Here is an 11603-nt window from a genome sequence, read left to right as displayed (position 1 = left end):
ATCGTGTCGGTTTGGGAGTTTTAAATCCGATCAAAGTGAAACGACAGAAGAAGCCCGGCTAACTTTTCTTGTATTCGGAAAGAACAGGATACCGAATGTGTGAGGACCACAAAACTGTATCAGGCTATATTTTGTTTGCATTTATCAACATTTATTCGTGTTCCATGGAACGAACGATCTTCTGTGGAGTAACACAATTCCGGGTGCCTGACAAAATAAAGATAAGGATTTCTAGAATATTTATTTTGACCAAAGTGTTCTTTAAAAGCAGCTAGTGGACCATTTCTCTCCAGTTTACTAATGAACTACGCTGGCTTCAAGAAGTCGACCAAGAGGGATATTTTTGGGGGGCGATCAATTCAAGGAGTGGAACAACTGTATTTGTAGCTCGATTATTACCACAACTTCAGCCAGAACATTAATTCAGAATCTCCTGGTCAATACACAGTAACTAGTTTAAATAGAGATAAATAATGAGATATATGGCTAAGATTGAATATTATGGAATTTTTAAAGTCAAAATACAGCGTATGGAACAATTTGGTGCAATCTGACGTTCCAATTGCAGTAGGCAACTTTTCAAAAATTAGTTATTATTGGCTGATGCAGCTACGTTAAATAGAAATAAATAAATAAATATGCAAACAAATGGCCCATTCAATATTTGATTTGGGTTTTTCCTTAAATAGGACCTTTTTAGTGGATAACTTGCTGACATGAGCAGAAGTTTTGTGTGAGACTTCAGTTTCAACTCTTGGCTCTCTAGTGCTGTATTGAGGTGATGTTTATTGGTTCAGAGGTAAGGCTGAAATGAGGGCAAACCATTTCTCAACCAAAACACTGGCTCAGGTTAGTTTCGCACGCTTATCCGTTTTTTCTAGGTTCAGCAAGGCGTGACTAGTCTTGGGAACTTTTAAAAAGCTTGTCAAATTCCAATGTGAACGCTGTTAGTTATCTTGCCACCTACCTATCAGATTAACGTCAACCTCAACGGAGTTCTCCACGGTGGGCTCATTAATCTTGTCGGCGGACTTTACGCATGGTGTGTACACTCAGAAAGTAATGTTCAAAACTATACGTTGCCTATACGTGACTACTTGGGGTTCAGTGGTACTATGTTTACTTACGCTCTGTTGACACCGACGGGACGTGACATTCCACGGGAGAGGTGGAGGTTGACCGACTTGCTTGATGTAAGTAAAACGCCTGTGGCCGACTTACATCTAACAACATTTGGTTGCTAATGTTCAGTTTTAACAAAAGACGATTAGTTTGAGCAGCAATTCACCTCCACACTAGGGGTACCGTGTAAATTCTTAAACTTTTGAAGGTAGCAAATTCCAATTAAGACCTGCTAGGTCACAATTTTCGTTCTGATAACCTGTATGGTGTCTGCCCATTAAAACAGGCTTGGCGGTTTAGTCCAGTATATCTCTCCGGAATTGTTGACGGTCAGGAAGAGTATAGTAATACAAAACCACGTGACGCCATCACGAACGAACCTGTTTGTTGTCAGTGCCTGATGACCACCATTATGGCTGACCTTGATCGCAACAACATGCTCACGGGCACGCCAAGAATTACGGGAAAATTGTTCCGTTCGTTTCACACAACGGTGCATCCATGAGTGTATGGAAAAACAGCTTTACTGAACGCATTAATGAAGACAGTAAAAACAAGCTAATTTACTGCTGCACCCCAGAAACTCGGGTGGGGATTTAAATGTTTTCATTCTGAACCAGTTGATTCAGGGGAAGGTTGCTGCGATCCCGAACGACCTCCAGCAATGAATGAGTTTAGAATCGCCTAAGCTCAATACATTCTGACCGCGTCTGATACTAAGAAGTGGTTCACAGGCCGCATTACGATGGAATATTCCGTGTCTCAATCGCTGTACAATTCACGGGCTTCTATCATGTCCGAACAGTATTTCTTGTGTGAATTTTCAATGGAGCAATATTTTGCCACATGGAGTTCGGCAAGAGAATACTTTAAGGACAATCCTCCTGATCTGACCAAACAAAACGCCACTTGTATTGAAAGTGGTGGACAAAAATCAAGAGGAAAAAACGGTGATGTTAAAAAAACGGACAGGTCTTGAAAGTTGATGACTTACAGATACGGGTTAAGACACAATGGTGACTGGTCATCCCCATCCCAACTAGATAAGGAGAGTAGACAGTGTACAGCGATGCTACTTGTGTGTAAATTGCTATGTATTACACGAAAAATAGCAGCGAGATTTAGGCCTGAAAGGTAATTTCAGGAGCTACATATCTGTTGACAGCATAAAAAATTTCACTTGAGCATTCATTCCACACTGCAAGCACTGAGCATAAGTTCACTTATCGTCACACTATTCAAGTTAGACAAATGAACATCGTAATTAGGTGTGAAAAATGCGTTACCTTTTCACCACCTTCTAAATGCTTTCCAACCTGACCCAATTTTTAAATCTATACAAACAAGCACGCTTCCACTAGTAATACATGCACAAATAAAGTCATATACCGGGTAGTACAGTAATTTTCTTGAAATCCTACAGGGTATCGACGGTAAAATAGTTCGAAGCAGTCCGGACCCACTAACTAACTACTTTTCCACTATAGTTTCCGAAACAATGAAGATTCATTTAGGAAACTAACTTGATGAGGTTGGACAGTCCGTCATCCGATAGGGCTGGAGTCAAAAGCGATTTTTGCTCATGTTTCAATCGGGAATCTCTCTTCAAAAAGAACAAAGTGCACAAGACGACGCTTGACCAAACACCAACCTGTAAGGTTGTGTACGTTATGGATGGTTTGATTAGTAGTTTGTTTTGAATATGGCTTGTTTTTCACACAGGCAAACGTGATAGCAACTCCAGAGGCTGTGATGAGTCTAATCTATTGAAAAAACGCAGTTTAGATATTGAGTTTTTCTGTGACACACTAACTGTGCTGTTTTGTAGACAGCATTCTGCCAAAAAATAACTGGAATCATAGATAAGTTCAGTTTCCCACCAATTGTCGGACAGTACTGACTACAGTTGTAAACTTGTTCCATTCTGGTGAGCCTAGTAAGTGAGTTGGAGCACAAATCAGTAGAAAAGTGAAACATCAAATACGGGTATCCTGTGTGTCTACTATAAAAACTTACTAATTTGACTGATAGATGAAGTTCACTTCTGGGACTATACCTACCTAGGAAGCTTCAAGAAATGCGAAATCAATAGTGGCCTCTCCAGTTGTCCTCCGCCCCTTCAGCGCGAATCGAATGTGTCAGAAGGGGTTTTTGCACCAGACCAGTAGATATTCTCTCCAAAAAAGACTTGCTGCATCTCATCGGGTATTCCTTAATGCACCGAGAATTGAATATTTTCCTCCAAAACAGTGATCATGATAACCTTCACTTCATCAATACATGTTCATTTTACTTTCTGCTTTGTACCATCATTAAAAAATTAGCTGGCAATTCTTGTGCGTATTAGCTGCCGCGATTTGTGCACAGATCGAATAGCCGTTAGACGTTATCCCAGGGCTTACCTAAATCCAACCTGTGCAGAAATAACATTTGTGCATTCGTAGACTTTGGCTTACATTACCCCGAGAAATACTAGTCCCTTTTTCCATTACGTCAGGACAGCGGGATGACTGTTTAATCGAGAGTGACGCGAATATGAACAATACATATCCCGCAAAGCCCACAAATGGTATATTTGTAAGACACTATGGGCATCGCATTGGATCAAGCTCTGAAATAAAATTGCTTCCAATATGCTATCTTGAAGACACCTTTGATGTCCAAGAACAACAGAAAAGTCTTGTTGTGTCCTGGGCCGAAAGTGAAGTTCGTGTAGCATACCGACCCTCCTTTTTGTCTCTTTGTGTTATTGATCCATTCTTCACACTGAAGTTCTCAATCCGTCCTTGGTCGACTGATCTTTGCTCGGTATGTCATGCTGTCAGGAGTATAACTACTCCGAAGATAGTCGGCGTCATCATTTTTGTCTTACCTCCAAATAATCTCAACCAATCCCACAGATATAGCCATGCGCCTCTTGCAAGTTTTTCCATGTTGCGTTCCTAGCCTGATACATGCAGTGTAGTTAAGTAGAGGACCACGGCGTAGAATACAGACTATATGCATCATGTGAATATGCATAGATCAACTTCGTTCTGCCAAATGCACCCGGGATACACCCGCCTGATGCAATTTTGATTAGATTCCAAGTGTAGTTGAAGGCTGATTTTGACGGTTAGGGCATCAATAATGCATTCAGCAGGATGGCTACCAAGGCGGTTCAGGACACCCATTACAATTGGGGTGCATCAAAGTTCGTTAAGCTAACTGAGTGTGGCACGTTGCTCAAGAGAGTGATAGACGGCTAATCTAGGCACACCAGCTAATCCATTGGGACGGAAGAAAGTTGGATTCTATATGGCCTGTCTGTTAAGAGGAAACTTGCTGTGAAGTCATTTTGCTGGTTCGGGCGATGTTACAACAATAATGAGAATATGAAGGCCGAAGTGGCTTCCTGGTGTATAACTCTGTCTAGAACCCTGGCCACTTGAGAACAGTCAAGTATTTTCCAATATTTTCAGCTTTCTGATTTTACATCAAACATGCGCGCGTCATGTGGCTAGTGAGCACAGTGGAAGCTTAACCAAAGGAATACATGACGTGCCATGTTACAGCCACCAGCTTGGCCCAAAACAGAACTAAAAGCGTACTAGATTGGTCATCAGGAACAAACACATCCGAACCGACAGATGATGGACCGCTGTTTTCTTCCCCGTGACACAAACATGACGAATGACTTGCATATTTAGTCTGTCAATGGAGCAAATTGGTCATGTTCCGATTGCCTGCGTCGTCTGGGCGAAATGAAACCTATCGGAAGACCACTGGATAAGCAAGCCATGATATTCTTTCTAAAGAGTAAAGTAACAGATACGATGGTAACAGAACTAAATTGAAGGTGACTGATGGTGTCTCATCGCATCTCAGTTTTGTGTTAGATAATTGTAAATTCACGCCGCAATGCGTTCGTATGTTTCATTGGACGGAGTTGGAATAAAGACCGCCTGTTGCGGTGAGATTATATGGGTTTTGGCACAATCCGTCGTATCGCGTATGCTTGGCATATTAGTACACCAAAATCAGCTACCAGTAGTGGAGATGCAAAGGGCAAAAGGCCTGATTGATGAAATTGGAAAACACCCATCTTAAGCCCGAAATGAGTGACTGGTCAAGGTTAATCAGCCACGTAGCGTGTGAAATGAGCCACCACAGCCCAACTTTATTTCCTCGACTACATTACTGACTTGTTTTTCTGTGAACTGCGTACGTGAAGCGTGGGGAAATAGTCTTTTATGAGCACTAAACGATTTAGTGTAAAAGGCTGTTGTTACCTGGAAATGGCTGTCGCTGCTAAAGGTACGCAAATGTAGAGACCAAAGTGTTCCAGTAATGTAAATATCGCCAAGACCAATAAAAATGCATTTCACTTGAGTGCAAGGACTACTGTATCCTAATTTCAAATTCACGAATTTCAAATTGTCAAAAAGAAAGCATTATACTTAGAAAACAAGATGGCTTTATACGGTTCGCACGCACGTAAACTTGGTTATAGTGTAAGCGGGAATAGAAATGTACAAGGTCAATAAAATTCTACTGTCAAATCTTTTTTGTAATCCAACCCATTCATAATAAAAACTCGAAAAATCAATGACCACCAATCATTTTGTTTGGATACGGTTGTGTGCGTATGTGATCAGTTGATTAGTTACACACGCCACTAGACAAGTGCACATTTTCAAGTCCGAGTTACTGCTGAATCCAATTCAGCTTTGACAGTATTGAGGTGTAAACTAAAGAATGAATGACCGAATAAACTGGTATCTCACAGTTCATGTACCATCTCCTACCAAACTGACACCCTATTTACACTGAAAGACAGTCAAGCACAATCGGAACGTATTCCCATACAGTGTGCACAAATTTGCCAGCCTGCGGTAGCTTGACAGTCGTCAGACAACTCCTACCAGACGGTGAATCGTTAGTGCCTACCTAGCCCGAATTGTGTTATCTACGGTGGTTTTTGCTTTTCTAAACACTTGCATACGCACACATACGCACATCGATATCAATTGTCGAACGGAGGACCTGTCTAAATGCAACATGTTCACATTTGACTGTCAAAGAATGGCGATTCGAACTGGGACTAGCGCTGGTGGCACCAGTTGCGGTTTCGTTGATTCTCTTCACCCCCTTCATCCATTGCTTTTCACTGATCATAGACATACTCCAGACATGCAATAAGATTGAAACGCATGCCACTGACAGTTGGGGGTCGAATCAATATGCCCAAATTACAACGTAGTACCTATGCACCCGCAGTTTTGACAAGAGTATGAATAACTTTTCAAATCATCCAAGTTTCCACGAAACCCATTGCTTCTACACATGTCTAACGAATTGCTTCACCGCAATGCTCCGCGCGTCTGGAAAGCAGCGCATGGAAAGGAAAGCGAATATGTAACATTGTGAGTGCACTACCTATGTCCCTGCCCACCTCAAGTTTCAGCTAGCATGTCTGAACATTTGGACATACGCACTTGTGCCTGCAATCACGTACTTGCTCATGATGATCTCTTATAGGTGAAGAAACAATCGAAAATTACTAATTAGGCTATTAAAGGTGCAAATCTCACACCGGATGGTGAACTTCTGACACTCCACTGGGTTGCTGTTGGACAGTGCCGAATCCCGCCCTTGAGGAATCATGACCCCAGATGATAGGATCTGATCTATCTATCAAATTCGGTTTGCGGAGACTCGATCGGCACCAACAGAATTGATTCAGTGGAAAATGCTTTGCTCATTCCATAATTGGAACCCCCTCGCCAACCTCCAAAATATCAACCTTTTCTGGAACAGCTGGTTGAAATGACGAAAACAGGCTCGCCAAATGCTCTTTTAACTAGGATTTACTCTGTGCTTGTTCCAGTATCCACAGACTGGCACGAACTACGGCTATTTTCGAAAATACACACAGGTGCATATCAACTGGGTTTTCACGGGGGACTAAATTGAATCCCTCGGTTATGATGTTATTCCACTGAATGTGCTGCGCAAAGTTGGTACGATATTCGAGTTATTACAGTATATTTCCATAAAGGAAACTACTCGCATGAGGCGGTTTTTGTGCAGCATATTTAGTTGAAGAATTTCATAAACGAGAGATTCAGCTGAACCAGCCATGAAAACCTAGTTGATGTGCAAATGAGTTTACATTTTTTCAATTTTGGTTCAAGTAGACTATAAGGTTTACGAAAACTCAGGGACTGAACCTACCTGATTAACCCACAGAAGGTCGAAACCGGTCGTGGGTTGTCGAGGAATTTCCAGCAACCTCGTGAGTAGTCTCCTTTATGAGGCTATTTTCTTTGCACTGTTACACACGTTAATAACACCATACCAGTCGGTATGCAAGGGACGAAAAGCTATAGAATTCGCCACAACAGTTTACCCCAACTAATGCCGGCAAACCGATAAGTATTATCATCGGGTTTTCATCCATACGACAGGGGGCTGAAAAAAGATTCAAGCTGAGCATTTTCAACGAACGGCCAGCTGGACACTGAGCGACATCCATTACAGACGGTACTAACAGAACTCTTGTTTGATGCGATATTATTAGATTTGATAACGTACACTTGCAGACGAGAAATTTTAATTTTTGGGCCTTCGGGGAATAGAAGCGACTCATCAACAAGAGACAAGGCCAGACAATCCAACACTCGCGGATCGACGCAGTTCCTGCAGAAGCAGGCATGACCAAGTGTCGCACCAAAAGTGGGCACGTGACTAACCAGTAAACAAGAATGAGACAAGAAGGAATAGAGACAAAAGATGCAAACACGCTATCAGTCGGATAAGCTTTTGAAGAACACACAAACGAACACTGTATGGGCAGAAGCGATCGGCGGTAAAAACATGACGTGTGAAGGTCGAGGGTCAACAATTAGATATGTGAAAAATTACGGGCAATCAGGTGGAAGTAGTTAGTAAGAGGTGAGAGTAGACACGAATTGATAGAACAGTCAGAGAGCTTTCAGTCCGTGCTGACTTGGTGACAACCATAACTACTTATGTGTAATAAGTACAAAAAATAAAGATCTAAGGGGAACGGGAGACAAAGTAAAGGGGTTAGGATAAAGTGAAAGGTGAGATAACATTTTGTGTTGAGAAGAGTGTTAGTAGTTCAGGCTGCGTAGATGGTCGTTGGTTTTGTTCACTGAGCCGGGGAACGTAAATGCGAATCAATCAATGTGACATCATCAGTGCGTTGTCACGGGGCGGAGTGGTAGCGTAGTGGCCCAACCACTGACCCAGTACTAAACTCCGCTTCGCCCCTTAGCAGCGTGCTGATGTCGTCAAATCTTCGGTAATCAAAAGTTTGCAGTTAGATTGTTCATTTCAGCGGACAAACTAACGATTAGACTGACAACATGCTTATACCTTGGAGCTGTACCAAAATGAGCAAAGCTGTGCATCATGTCGAAGTGAAATGTTATCAGTTTGGTTGACTCAGTGTGTCCTCTGAACTCCTGCTGACAAAAGCTCAGCGTAAAATAAAAAAGTGGCCAGGCAGTCCGGCTAAGAGATACGTTCAGTGCGATGTACAGTAACGTTACCCGGTACGTTCAAGTAAGATGCAGTGGCCTTAGCCAAGCACTGAAAAAGATCCTACAGCATTCTGTTTGGCTATGTAGCTTTCAGCTGGCCTCGCCATGTGGAATTTCCTACGGAAAAGGTTTATCTGTCGTATACTGATGAGATTTAAATGCACATACCACTGCTCGAAGAAGAAGATGAAGAGGAAGCTGGGCAAGAAAAATCATGGTGAAAATGTTACACCAGCCCTCTGTACGCTGGATCCCTTAGAGCACCAGATTTCTAGTATTGCTGATACATAAATGACTGATGGATATCATCCCGGCTGCTGTTCCTTAGAGCCAGTTGAAATGGCTTCCGCATATTTCCGACTGCAGCAGGGCGCTTCGGTTCGTGAATTTTGCGCTCATTTACGCGATTCTTTTGAGCAGGCACCTAATCAAGCGCCTATTTTGTGTTCTAAGCCCGAAGCGATAAGGTATCTTGCATCAAGCAGGGAAAATGGTGTTTGTGGTATTGCAGTTCATCTTGACCCTACTCATTGCACACTGAAGAAGCACTTGTGATTCATGCGTGTATGAAATTGCAGTCAGCAGCGGTCTACCAATCAGTGATCCAGCATACACTGAGGTAAGTTCTCAGATGAGCGATTTATTCAGTCTGTTTAAGAAATTACCTCCAACTCGGATGATCATTGGTACGAATTTTAGGGCTGAGCAGATCCAAAAAGGGCCGAAGTTGTCAGCGGCTTGTCAGGTATTCCGATTATTCTTTTGACTAGTGCCGCAAACCATGAGAAAAAATTCAAGATTCGGAATATCGAGCATAGACCGAAACCTGAACATGATTTTTGCTTAGGTTTAACAAGATCCTGAAAGAAATTCATTTGCAACTTAAGCTGGAATTGCCTGGATATTAGGCTGGAAATCAACTGAATATCCTATTTGTTATATTGTTCCAAATTCTAGTGGAAAATAAGTTCGGTGGAGATTCGGAAACCAGGCCAACCTAGTGAGCTTCAAGAAAGATGAAATCAGTAATAAGATGTCTGACGTATCCACAGAAATTCTGAGTACTACCTAAAAGGCCCCAGTATCCTAAATATCGTTATGGATTTAAAATGAGACGGTCTTTGTGCAGACGAAGAATATTGAAACCGAGCAGCTCACGTGAGTTTCAGCCGAGTTTCGCCACAACACCAGCCTTCATTGCAATTTAGCTTTCATTTTTCAGCTAGAGTTAATGAGGAAATAGGAGAAAAGCTCCCCTGGTGGGCTCTAGGTAGACCAAAACCGGGGATGGTTTATCCACAATTTTGTCGACTTTATGAGTAGTACTGAAACGAACAAAACTCGCTTGAGTCGATCAAGTGACAATTGTCAAATCTTGTTTCTTGTGTACCGAGTAGAAATGAAACCAACTAACAGTAGTTCTTATTACAACGAAGAGCAGATTGCCGGCGCACAGCGAAACGCTTGCGGATTTAGATGAAGCAAGCCTGTTCAACGGAACAAACATTAGTATGATGAGCCGCTACTTAATGACTTGTTAATAGCACGGACGGACGGGAAACCAGTCTTGGAACAGCTACATAAGTACAGAAATTGTTATCTTACTTTACTAACCGAAACTGAGCTAAGCCGCAATGCGAAATCAACATCAATTTAAGATGTCCTTTCCAAGATCCATCTGAATAAGCCTGGGTTATAAAAGGTTATGTTTTCATCTGATGCGGATCACAGTGGACACAAATCCGGTTGGTGAGGTGTTGATAACACTCTGATTCCAGATCGTTGTAACTGCAGCCAGAGTGAGAGGCAAGGCAGCTTGACAGCTGCTTACGGACTTAAAAAGACCAAACCAGGTGATCGCAGATTTTCGTACTGGTAACGAAACAATTAAAGTTCAATTTTTCAGTCTTACGGAAACAAGTAGATCACCGATTTCCAGATGATTAGCTATGAAAAGGCTGACCATGAGGGGAATGTGTGTGATGAAAACACTAACAAACGCTGGTCCAAAACAAATCGGTTACCGCAAATTCCAAGCGAGGTTCTGAAAACGTTGGAGGAATTGGGAAAAATGCTTTCCCCAAAACGCTAAAATTCAAACCGTCTTCCACATTCTCTCACCCCCCGTCGACGCACCGAAAAACACAACTCCGTAGTGCGCACGGTGTGTCAACCGTTTTATGTGAAATTTCAAATTCAGTTGTCGTTCAAAATGAAATTTAATTGGTCCGCGGTGCACGTTTCTGTATCTGAACGTTTTTCACTGCCGTTCATTTCGTTTCAGTCTGATTTCTAACCGAAATGCCGTGACTTTTTGTTGCACACCTTGCTGTCATGTGGACATATAGACACACTAACCTGTTCATGAAAATTTCGAAAAAGAAAACTTTTTCCTCTACCCTGTGCGAAATACTTTCCATAAATCCAAACATAAATCCTGTGGATGTTAAATGCTGTTTGAAAGTAGCGAGTGGGTTGAATCCCCAATCTGAATTTCTTTCGTTTTCCACAAGCGGTCGAAGATAGCCTAGAAACAAGTGAAGAGATTCCCAAAAGGTGGATGCGTTTCCTCAAGAGAAACCGCTAAGCGCACATGCATCTATGTGCAAATATTTCCTGAGGAAGTAATCTCTAAGTTGGATGTCATGACCACGGTTTAATTGCCATTGTTGTCAAAGCAATGAAATACCACATTCGAAATTAAATGGAAAGCAGTTCAAAACCTCAAAACTAGTTTCCACTAGGGCTAGTAATGGCTTTGACCTGATCTGGTAATTCTGAGCATCAATAGCTTCTTTTTCTTTTATAAGACTTAGAGTGAAAATGTTAAATTCACTTGTTTGACCTTGAGATGAAACAGGTTACCGAAAGTCACGCAACGGCAAGTGGGCTTTAGAAGACAACAAAAATCAATAAACATAAAGTAAGCAA

This window comes from Opisthorchis viverrini, assembly GCF_000715545.1.
Source record: "Opisthorchis viverrini unplaced genomic scaffold opera_v5_410, whole genome shotgun sequence".
In the NCBI taxonomy this organism is placed as follows: domain Eukaryota; kingdom Metazoa; phylum Platyhelminthes; class Trematoda; order Opisthorchiida; family Opisthorchiidae; genus Opisthorchis; species Opisthorchis viverrini.
The sequence above is the reverse complement of the archived record's forward strand: the minus strand, read 5'-3'. Positions refer to the sequence as shown.